We start from the raw sequence: 11,971 nt of genomic DNA, 5'->3' as shown, positions 1-11,971 counted from the left end.
CCACCCCCACAAAGATATTGCCCAATGCCAAGTAGAAGCCAAGCAACAACCAATTTGGGCCCCCAGATGATGAGCCACTATCTCTGGAGCATAATGCTGGCCACCTCTGACAATTACTTTCCTCTAGCTGCAAAGAGAACCAGGGAACTGTTTGTATTGTCTGCAGTGCTTCACATACAGTGCTGGGAGGTGCGATCGCACTTCTCTTACTGGTTGCTAAGCATATCGTTACTAGGCGACGGCATCAAGATGATGCACAAGGCTGGAGTTCCAGGAGGTGTGTGTGCTGGAGTGTGTGCACGCCAGGAAGAGCTGGAAAGTGGAGTGGGAAGAAAAGGGGGTTCTATTGATTTTGCTTTGACTGAGGGGTCTCGGCAAGCGAAATTTAGGAGAGTCCTGCCATGCAGAGGAAACAGGGCAGAGATCACGCTACTCCCGCACGGCTGGAAACAAGCAAAGAAACATCTGAATATTCGTAACATAGGAAAAGGGCCAGATCTGGCTTAAAGCTGCTCCCCAAGAAGAGTCTCTCAGAGTAGACAGACTTTAGACATCCAGTTTCACTGGCTTTCAACTTTGGGGATATTTCTGTTTTTTCCCATATGCTACTCGGTTCTCATTTTATCTAGAGGTCGTTTTATTTATCTGGAGATTGTTTTATCTGAATTGAAAAGCACCTTGGGTTTGTGAAATGTGAGACCTCTCCAGGTCCACATTGCTAGGGTGTGATGCTGTTGAAGCCAGAAGAATGGGCTGCTGCAGAGAGAAGGAGCTCCCCATCTCTGTGGGTGTTTAAACAGACTGGACACCCGCTTGGCATGAGAGCTTCTTGGAAGAGCAGCTTTGAAAGAGAAGCAGGGGAGGAAGGCAAGAGGTAGTGGGGCCAAATGCATGAGAGGTAGAGATACAGTGATTGCAGAGACTAGGTAAAGTCAGCTGGCTAGATGATGGCAAGGCAGAATGTTCTGGCTGAATTGTGTCCCCCAAAATTCCTATGTTGAGGTCCTAACTCACAGTACTTCACAATGGGACTGTATTTAGAGATGGGTCTTTAAAATGGTGATTATAATGGGACCATTAGGATTGGCCCTAATCCAGTATGGCTGGTGTCTTTATAAAAGGAGGAGATTAAGACACACACACAGAGGGATGACCATGTGAGGACACAGGCAACAGACGGCATTTGCAAGCCAAAGAGAGGCCTCAGAAGAAACCAGCCATGCTGACACCTTGATGTTGGACTTCCAGCCTCCAGAACTGGGAGAAAATAAATTTCTGTTGTTGAAGCTGCCCAGTCCATGGTACTTTCTGATGACAGTTGAACAAACTAACATAAGAATGGCTGGGCACATGGTAGCTCATGCCTGTAATCCCAACATTTTGGGAGGCCGAGGTGGGTGGATCTCGGCTCACTGCAACCTCTGCCTCTGGGATTCAAGTGATTCTCCTCCTTCAGCCTCCCAAGTAGCTGGGATTACAGGTGCATGCCACCATGCTCAGCTAATTTTTTATTTTTAGTAAAGACGGGGTTTCACCACGTTGGCCAGGCTGGTCTCGAATTCCTGACCTCAAGTGATTCACCCACTTCAGCCTCCCAAAGTGCTTGGATTACAGGCATGAGCCACAGTGTCCAGCTCAGCCATGACTTTTTAAGATGGCAACAGAATAACTGATCTAGAAGTGGAGAGCCAGAAAGGCACGACATCCGAAAACCCATCTCATGCAAAGAAGAGGGGAAGTAACTCTTGATGTTAAGCCTAGATCAGGGGATAATGGGGTGGGTAGCTCCCTATCATTGAGGGCTGTCAAATTGCAAAACAGTCATCATTCTGGGCTATTGCCAAGCGCAGTTCAGCACCAAAGGAGCATGAGTTTCAGAAAGTTTGGCTCAGTGAAAGAAAGAACCTTTCAGCCATGCATTATCCAACAACTGGAATGAGGTGTTGGGATGAAACATTCTCAACAGGTGCTCAAGGAAAAGACGACCTCTCTCCATGAGGAGGAGTTTGGGCTGGATGACTTTTAGTGGTCTATCCCCACTTTCCCCCCAAATAATTTGTTGTTCAATGGGGATATTTCTGGTCCTTCACGATGTTCCATTTTTCTCTGATGAAAGGAGACTGCTCGTCACTTTCTCCATCGCTCTCAGTAGCATGAAGAGCAGAAAGCAAACTTTTTTTTTTTTTCCCCCCTTCTGAGACAGTGTCTGGCTCTGTTGCCCAGGCTGGAGGGTAGTGGCACAATCATGGCTCACTGTAGCCTCAACCTCCTGGGCTCAAGAAATCTTCCCACCTCAGCCCCCTGAGTAGCTGGGACTACAGGCGTGTGCCACCAGACCAGGCTAATTTTTGTGTTTTGTACTTTTTTTGTGTGGAGACAGGGTCTCGTCATGTTGCCCAGGCTAGTCTTGAACTCCTGGTTCAAACGATCTGCCTACCTCAGTCTCCCAAGTGCTAGCATTACAGGCAAGAGCCACAGCACCCCACAAAGAAAGCAAATACCTTTAAGAAAACAGAGTGAAAACACAGATCCACATAACCTCTTTTATGAGCTCTTCCCCATCTGCAAACAGAAAACTAGCTCAAAGAGGGCAAACTACCTGTAACATATGCCATAGTCCTGAGCAACCAGACTTGTAGTTGAAGTCTTAACTTCAACTTCAAAATTGCAAGAGGGAATGAGGAACATTGGGGTAGGAGAAACAGCTCTTCTGGCAGAGGGGTGAGACATGAATCTTCTCTGGGGAACAAGGAGTTTAGACACCTGTGATCTGGTGTCTCAGACAGGCTCAGTCACTTTGTAGCCAGTGGTGTGAGCATCTCCTGCTCCTCTAAGTTCCTCACCATGGCCCCAACCCCTCACTGTGGCCTCCAGGATCACGAGGTCCTGGTTTCCATGTGGCTGCTGGATCTGGGGCTTGTATACACATTTTTACCTGACTTGCCTTCCCATTAATGTCATAGGTTTTATGTGTTTTCCATGCCTGGAATCACCCATATGTCATAGAAGCTGCCTGCCTCTCATTTCCTCCTTTGATCAGAAAGTCAGCATAGAAGTTCTGCACAGATAGGTTGCTGGGTCCCATCATCAAAATGTCACATCTGCAGGCTGGGGAAAGCAAATACTTCCCAGAATTCATTCACAGTCAGAATCATCCACACCCCACTCCTTTGCAGGGGAATCAGGAGGATTCTCCAATAAAGGCTGTTCTCCAGGCCACTAAGCCCCTCACTCAAAGCAGCCCCACCATTCCCCAGGGACAGGCAGGTCCTCACTGTGGCCCAGATGTCAACATGGGAAGCTCGGCCCCAAGGATGTGGCATGTGTTTAAACACATATAAAAGATGAAGAGGAGATGGTAGCAGAAGTCCTCCTAAGAAGAAAACCATTTAGAAACATGCACCTGCTAAATCATTGCAGTTAGAAGATGAGGCCCGAGGAAGCTGGGGTGGTATAATTCGTTCATTGCTGTGGGAAAAGAGGGAGAAATAAAAGCAAAGAGGTGGCCAAAGTAGTAGTGGAATGGGAATACCCCATGATCTGACCCTCTCCATAACACTTTTTGAGACACAGTCTCACTGTCTCCCAGGCTGCAGTGCAGTGGTGCCATCTTGGCTTAGTGCAACATCCAGCTCCTAGGTTCAAGTGATTCTCCTGCCTCAGCCTCCCGAGTAACTGGGATTACAGGTGCCCACCACCATGGCTGGCTAATTTTTATATCTTTAGTAGAGACGAGGTTTTGCCATACTGGCCATAAACTCCTGACCTTAAGTGATCCGCCTCTCTTGGCCTCCCAAAGTGCTAGGATTACAGGTATGAGCCACTGCGCCTGGCCTCTTTCCCTAATACTCTTCCTCCCTCCTTCCTTCCTCCAGGAAAAAATCGTAAGTGTTATGTATGGTCTGAGACTTCTTGGGGTCATTGGTGAAGGGGCTGAGGTGTGTGTCCTGGAGTGACGTGGCTAAACAAGATGCAACAGTACAGAGGTGGCAGAAGCATGAGGAAGTGAGTTTACACCTGGACAGACGCTTAGACAGACCAAGGGAACCCTGGGCTGAGGGACTGAAGTTTCTGCCAAGTTCCATAGAATGGATGAGGGATGGGGCCCTGGGTGACCTTAGTTATCTGTATTTCTGTCTTCTAGTAATATACGCCATCAATACAAGTAACAGCTACATGGATTGAATACTTATTACATGTAGCACACCAATGAATGCTAAGTGCTTTATATAGGTATGTGTATGATCCCCTTTTAACCTTTGTAATATCCCTTAAGGAAAACACCGGGGTTGTCACCCTTCAGCATGCAGGAAAGCTGAGGATGGGAGGGGTCAGAACGTGCTGAGGTCACGTGGCTGGGAAGTAGAGGGGCCACACCTTGAGAAGCCCTTGGGACCTAACCCTTGCTGACAGAGTGTAATTGTGTGCAAACCGGATGTTTGTCCTTCTCCACAGGGAGACATATTGCTCCAAATTTAAAAGAGCAATAATATCAGTTCCAACCTCATGCTGGGGAGGGGAGGTCTTGGGGAGAGAGAAGTGGGAGAGGGCGCACAAATACATGGGCTGAGGTGTGTGCCATTTCCCTGAAGAGTAAAATACGGGCAGGAACTGAGTCTAGGAGTCCTTTCTCCAAACTTAGTGCATTTTCCTCTAGTTACAGCACTGATGAAAAAAATTTTTTTATTTTTTATTTATTTATTTTTTTGAGACAGAGTCTCACTCTGTCACCCAGGCTGGAGTGCAGTGGCGCAATCTCGGCTCACTGCAAGCTCCGCCTCCTGGGTTCACGCCATTCTCCTGCCTCAGCCTCCCAAGTAGCTGGGACTACAGGCGCCACCACCACGCCCGGCTAATTTTTTTGTATTTTTAGTAGAGACAGGGTTTCACCATGTTAGCCAGGATGCTCTCAATCTCCTGACTTCGTGATCCGCCCGCCTCAGCTCCCAAAGTGCTGGGATTACAGGCGTGAGCCACCACGTCTGGTGAAAAAAAATTTTTTTAAAGGAGAAAGGCGGCCGGGCGCGGTGGCTCAAGCCTGTAATCCCAGCACTTTGGGAGGCCGAGACGGGCGGATCACGAGGTCAGGAGATCGAGACCATCCTGGCTAACACAGTGAAACCCCGTTTCTACTAAAAAATACAAAAAAATAGCCGGGCGAGGTGGCGGGCGCCTGTAGTCCCAGCTACTCGGGAGGCTGAGGCAGGAGAATGGCGCAAACCCGGGAGGCGGAGCTTGCAGTGAGCTGAGCCAGCCACTGCACTCCAGCCTGGGCGACGGAGCCAGACTCCGTCTCAAAAAAAAAAAAAAAAAAAAAATAAAATAAAATAAAATAAAGGAGAAAGGACAGAAGGCAGGCGACATGGTAACAGTGAATGAATAAGGTAAAGGTTGAATGGGGTTGTCAAGAGCACTTCTGTGGCATTGGGCTGAGACTGGCTGAATGTGCATTCTGTGAGCTGGGCATCCCTTCCGGGGTGACGGGTCATTAGACAGATGTAAAAAAGCAACAAAGGGCAGTCATTCCCAGACAGGTATCTGGAACACTCCAGGGCTTTGGGGACTACATGGGGTCCCCAGGTCAGGGGACTCCATGTGCCTGGAAAACACCAGTGGCTTCATTTCAAAGTCATTTGTGATTTTCACAACAAAGTAAAAGAGCAAGACCTTGAGCCAGGCTTGAGGGAGAGGAACCACGTTTGGAAGTGACTTGAGAGGGGAAGGGAGCAATGGGAGGGCTTGGCTGTATGTCAGCTGAGAGATCCAAAAGAAGAAGGTGGATCTGGAAGATGTACAAGAACAAGCAAAAAACAAACAAACAAACAAACAAAGAAGGATCAATCATAAAATGAAATTCCTGAGGCTGACTTGGATGTCAAAGTCTGCACATTTTTTTGCCTGAGGAAAACATTCTTAATGCAGCTCTGGGGGTGGTAGTTCCCTGAGCGATGCTGATTAGTAATCAAATTATTTTCAAGGCTGATGAGCACATTGGACCCTGGCACTCAGCGACATCAGCTCAGGGGTGGCTTCACAAACGCCTCCTCTTCTCTGCTACCCAGGCCTTGGTAGGTGTGTTTCGAGAGCTGGTGGCCAGCAAGGGCCAATGTAAACAGGTCTCTTGTTTTTCAGGCCCTTCTCACTGCAATTCAGCAGACATAGATGGAACACGTCTTCTATGTGACCCACTGAGGGGGGACACAGGTGCCAGGACTCCATCCTCAGGACTATAGTCTAAATGGGGAAGGCACACGTCCAATGAAAGCTAAAGTAAGGCAGAAGGAAAGTCCTAACTGAGTCAGGAAGAAGAGTGTGAGATCAGAGGAGCACAGATGGGATGAACCCGGGGCGCTGGGAGAAGGGCACAGCAGAGGTGGCACAGGGGGAGGGTTTGAAGGAATCTGAGAGGTGGGAATTTAGAAAGCCTGGGAGAGGCAGTCTCGCCTTTGAGAACACCGGGAACGAGGACAAAAATCTGGGGAAGCCAACCAAGTCATCAGGGCGCCGTGGGCAGGAAAGGAAACATAGTCGTTGTTTCAACCAGGGTGGGCACCAAAACTATTTTTGAAGCATTAAGAACAAAGCAGGCTGGGCTCAGTGGCTTCTCAGGAGGCTGAGGTGGGAGGATCATTTGAGCCGGGAGGTTGAGACTGCAGTGAGCTGTAATTACACTGCTGCACTCCAGCATGGGCAACAGAGTGAGACCCTGTCTCAAGGGGTTCGGCGGCGGGGGGGTGTGCGGAAAAGAACAAAGTAAAGCAAAACCAAAGAGAATAAGAAATGACTGCCTGGGCACAACAGCAGACAGGCACAGAAATGTCTTAAAATCTCACCTGTGAGGTAGGGGGTTCTGATACACACCCCTAAGGAACAGAATTGCAAAGGTGCTTGAGGGTACGTCCCTGTGGGGGAACCTCCACTGCAGTGGTTCTCAAAGTGGGGTCCCCAGGCCAGCAGTGTCCACATCACTTGTAATCCTGTGGGAAGTACAATTCTTGCTCTCCCCAGATGCACTGTGGCAGAAACTATGGAGTTGAAGCCCAGTTTAAAAGCAGTGCAGCCAGGTGGGGTGGATCATACCTGTGTAATCCCAGTACTTTGGGAGGCTAAGACAGGAGGATCACTTGACCCCAGGGGTTCAAGACCTGGCAACAGAGCAAGACTATCTGTACAAAAAAATTAGCTGAGTGTGATGGTGGGTGCCTGTAGTCCCAGCTACTAGGGAGGCTGAGGTGGAGGAGATTGCTTGAGCCTGGGAGGTAGAAGCTGCATTGAGGTATGACTGCACCATTGTACTGGAGGCTGGGCAACAGAACAAGACCCTGTGAAAAACAAACGAAAAACGCACAAAACACCCCCACAGCACCGCAAGTGATTCTGATGCCACTGACTCCATGCTGTGCTGAAGGACTGCAGTGAGTCCAAGGACTGTCCGCCTTGGTCATGACACACACCTCCCCTTGGAACATTCTCCACTGAGGTGGCCACATCCTGGGGCCAGGGAGTCCTCCACTCACTCAGCTCTTTTGGGAGTAGATGAGCTTTTGTGGGTCTTGTTCTTGTCTGAATCTCTCTGATGCCCCTCATTTCCACAGGTATCAGAGATCATCCCAAAACAAGCACTTTTTCCTCGAATCTTTCCCCTAAAAGTTCTCCGCATCTGAACAAATGTTTCCACAGTGTGAGCTCCATATCCTGACATTTGCTAGATTATGATTGGGAGACAAAGGGGCACAAGACGGGGGCCCGTCTTTCCTTCATCCCATTTAGCAACACATGTACTTGTGAAAAATAATTTTATCTCAAGAAAACATGTGCCAGGCATAAACGGATGGTACAGCCAAGAGCTCTGGGAGGAGGGGCACTGGGGGAGGTAGAACGTGAGGACGCCCTTCCCTCCACCACAGTGCCTTCTAGTCCTGAACATCCTCTATGTGCCATCATCCCGATGGAATAGCTGAGCCCAACTGTTGGGGCAAAAATAGCTGCCAGGCCATCCCCTTGCTCTCCAGGTAGGTATCCCCTTCATCTGCCTCTCCCTCTGCACCTCTTGCTGACAGCTGGCTGGTTCTTACCCATCTGGCCAAGCCCTGTCTGCTCTGTCTGCCCCCCTCCCCACTGCACATATGCAAACAGCAGCAAGAGGCAGGAAGTGGGTTCTTCCTTCACCAGCCCTGCTGGCCAGCGGCCAGTGTGGCAGCTTCAATGCCTGAGCAGCAGTCAGCAGCCTGGGCCATGCCCCTAGAGGGCTGGCACCTCCCGCTTGCTGCACCAGCTCAGCCCTGCCTGCAGCCCTGGCCACTCCCCAGACATGCCTGTCTGCCCATGCCCAGCCAAGGCTTCTCCATGCTTGGTGCAAGAGCTCCTGCAGCCTGGGGCCAAAGTCCTCTTTAAACAAAAATCTGCCTCTCTTCCCTGCTTACAAATTCCTGCAACTGTCTATCCTATCCTATCTATCCTATTGCTTCCTGTCACTGGAGAATGATGTCCAACGCTAAGCCACCAGGATCAAGGGTCTCTATAGCATTCCCGCCTTATCTCCACTGTGCTCCTGCTAGACCCAGCCACCCTCAGATGTTCCCAGCTTCCCAAACAGGCCCCATTTATTCAGTGCCTTCTTATCTTTGCATATGTTGTGCTCTCACCCGGTAAAGCACCTCACCTCACCACCCTTTTTCTGTCTGGCACACTCCTATCTATTCTTCAAAACCCTTCCCAGCACCACCTAACTATGAAGCCTTTTGGGCCTCCCCTTGGTAAAGTTGGTAGCTCTGGCCTTCCTGCCTCCATGGCATCTGTTCTACTGTCATGCAGAACATCTGTTCTCACTGTGGCTGCCTGCATTACTTTTCATCTTGAGAATAACACTCCTTGTTCACCTCCGAAACCACTAATGCCTTGCATGGTACCTGGCCCATAGCAGGTGCTAAGTGATGTGGAGCTAGGCTTTAGATTCACCATGTCAAAGCCACCAATTCTACATTCTCAAAAATAGGAAATATGGCTTCAAGGAGGCACATAGACTCGTTCCTTGCAGATGTTTAAAGCTGAAAGGAAAACAGCCACCTGCTAGGACAGGTGAGACTCCGTCCTGACCAACAGGCACAGAAGAAAGGACTAGGTGTCGCTGTCACTGGGAACACTGGGATCCTGCCCAGGAATGGACTAAAATTCTATGGAAGGGATCTGGATGCTTCTCTGATAGACGGTGACCTGAACTCCTAATTCTGAACCTGCCAACCACCATCAGTAAAGGAAAGGAGTCCAGGCCATATATGTCCACACTGCTATGTACTGTCCCTGGTCCCCTGATCCCCAACTCCAACCACATACACTCCAGAGTCAACTACGCCGGAGCCTGCCCGCTATGTTACCACCCTGCTGGTCTTTCCATTGTCCCAACTTCTTCCCTTTCCAGGGTCTGAGCCTTTAAAGGTCATCTCTCAAGCTTTTGCCCATGTCTCCGTGCCCATGTCAGGCCACAGCTTCCTTTCTTATCTTCTTGCCCAATATTCTTCCTCTTTCTCTCTCTTACCCCAAACTCTAGAGTACCATTTGCCAGCTCACACATTTTCTTAAGAAAGGACCAATGGTAAAGGATGGGGAGGGGGCTGTTACTCTCTGCAGTTGGTGGCGAATCGTGGTGAGTGTGGCTTCTGAGATGGATCAGACTGTTTCATCGCAGAGAAGGTAGAAGGAGAGACCTCCAGAGCCACCACACACAACACCAGCAACCCAGAAGCCTTTGTGCTGATGGAAAGAGCAATGAAGAGCTGGTGGGCCCACCCAAGAAAACCCTTGTTATCAGGTCACGTGCCCACAGGTCCCACTCTGGTGACTTACAACTCTGGACCAAGGCCTACAATCACATCACTTGATGTCTGAGTTTCTCGACTGCCTCCAGGACCCTGCGCAGCCTTAGTTCCTTCCCATTTTTAAGGAAGATGATAAAGATACTCCAGGCGACAGAAAATAGTGTCTTGTTTCCAATCTGTAACTGCAAACTTGTTCTTTAAACAATTTTATATATGGTTCCATAAAATGTAAATTAAAGACCAAGGCTGATTTACTAAGTGGGGATTAGAAAATCCTAAACAAAGAGGGAAAGATTGGTCTGGTTGCTTGATTGGTTTACTTGCTTGCATTTCTTCTTTTGTTCATTCATTCATGAGTCCACTGTCCATCCATCCATCCACTTATTTTTAAATATCACGTTTGCTTGAATAGGAGGTAAAGCTCTCTACCTTCCCAAATTATCTGCCGGAAAAGAGAAAGTTTATATCCAAGCCCTTACAGAATCTTTCATATTATGGGTTGCTTTCTCAATTATCTTATTTTGAACAACAATATACTGTTTGGGAAAAGTATTAGCACTCCAATCAAGGCTAGTTTGGGATGCTTACGAAGGTTACTTAAAAGAATTGGTTTTTATGAAAAAAAAAAAACCCACCATACTATAATATAGATTCAGCAATTTTGCTTTTCAAAATTTTTTTCTTTCTTTCCATAGGTTTTTGGGGAACAGGTGGTGTTTGGTTACATAAATAAGTTCTTTAGTGGTGATTTCTGAGATTTTGATGGACTTATGCCACTGGAGCAGTATATACTGTATCCAATTTGTCTTTTATCCCTCACCCCCCTCCCACGCTTCCCCTTGATTCCCCAAAGTTCATTGTATAATTCTTATGCCTTTGCATCCTCATAGCTTAGCTCCCTCAGCAATTTTTCTTGAGGGCATAACCTCAAAATTTCAAGTGCTAAATGTTGTAAACAAACCTTTAAAAGATCATTGTCTAAAAAGCAGTGTACTGAGTCGTTATACTGTTGACATAAAAAATAAATACTTTATAAAGGATTTGAACAGACATTTTTTCCCAAGAAGACATACAAATGGCCAATAAGAACATGAAAAGATGTTCACCATCATTAATTATCAGGGAAATGCAACCAAAAACCATAGTAAGATACTACTTAATCCCCACTGGAATGGCTAACATCAAAATTACAGACAACAACAAGTGTTGGCAAGAACATGGAGGTGTTAGAACCAACAAGTACTGCTGATGGGAATAAAAAATGAGGCAGTTGCTGTGAAAAACCATTCAGCAGTTCCTCAAAATGTTAAACAGAGTTATCACAGGACCCAGCAACTCCACTCTTAAGTTTGTAGCTCAGAGAAATGAAAACATATGTCCACAAAAAAACTTGTACGTGAATGCGTATAGCAGCATTATTTACAATGGTCAAAAAGTGGAAACAACCCAAATGTTTATTAACTAATGAAGAGATAAACAAAATATGGCATATCCATACAACAAAATATTACTCATCAATAAATATCAATCAAAATGAAACGAAGCACTAATAGATGTTACAACATGGATGAAGTTTCAAAACACTGTGCTAAGTGAAAGCAGCCAGTCACGAAAGGCCACAGTGTTGTATGATTCCATTTATATGGAATGACCAGAAAAGGCAGATCCATAAAAATAGAAAGTAGATAGTCTTGCCAGGGTACGGGGGAGTGGAGAACAGGGTGTGACTGTTGATGGTACGGGGGTTTCTTTTTGGAGTGACGAGAATGTTCTGCAATTAGATAGCAGTGACGGAGGGCCAGGCGCGGTGGCTCACGCCTGTAATCTCAGCACTTTAGGAGCCCAAAGCGGGCGGATCACTTGAGCTAGGAGTTCAAGACCAGCCTGGCCAACATGGTGAAACCCTGTCTCTACTAAAAAATACAAAAACTAGCCGGGCATAATGGCAGGTACCTGTAATCCCAGCTACTTGGGAGGCTGAGGCAGGAGAATCGCTTGAACCAGGAGGGAGAGGTTGCAGTGAGCAGATATCGTGCCATTCACTTCAGCCTGGGCAACAGAACAAGACTGTCTTAAAAAAAAAAGAAGCAGTGATGGTTGCACAGCTCTGTGAATGTACTAAAAACGGTTGAACTGCACGTTTTAAAAAGGTGAAT

At 47.6% G+C, this 11,971-nt stretch overlaps 1 protein-coding gene across 6 annotated transcripts in view; it reads right to left on the bottom strand.

Moving 5' to 3' along the window:
- Positions 1–11,971, bottom strand: part of PTK2B (protein tyrosine kinase 2 beta) — a 135,691-nt gene that overhangs the window by 112,120 nt on the left and 11,600 nt on the right. For 2 of the 6 annotated variants that reach the window (XM_077943288.1, XM_077943293.1), the window contains exon 2: positions 11,769–11,864. The exons of the other annotated variants lie outside the window; for them this stretch is intronic. The gene's annotated coding sequence lies outside the window, so the exon portion shown is untranslated. The remainder of the gene's footprint in view (positions 1–11,768; positions 11,865–11,971) is intronic. 6 annotated transcript variants of the gene reach the window in all.

Source organism: Macaca mulatta, chromosome 8, assembly GCF_049350105.2.
Source record: "Macaca mulatta isolate MMU2019108-1 chromosome 8, T2T-MMU8v2.0, whole genome shotgun sequence".
NCBI classification, from domain to species: domain Eukaryota; kingdom Metazoa; phylum Chordata; class Mammalia; order Primates; family Cercopithecidae; genus Macaca; species Macaca mulatta.
This window is presented reverse-complemented; position numbering and strand designations above follow the sequence as displayed.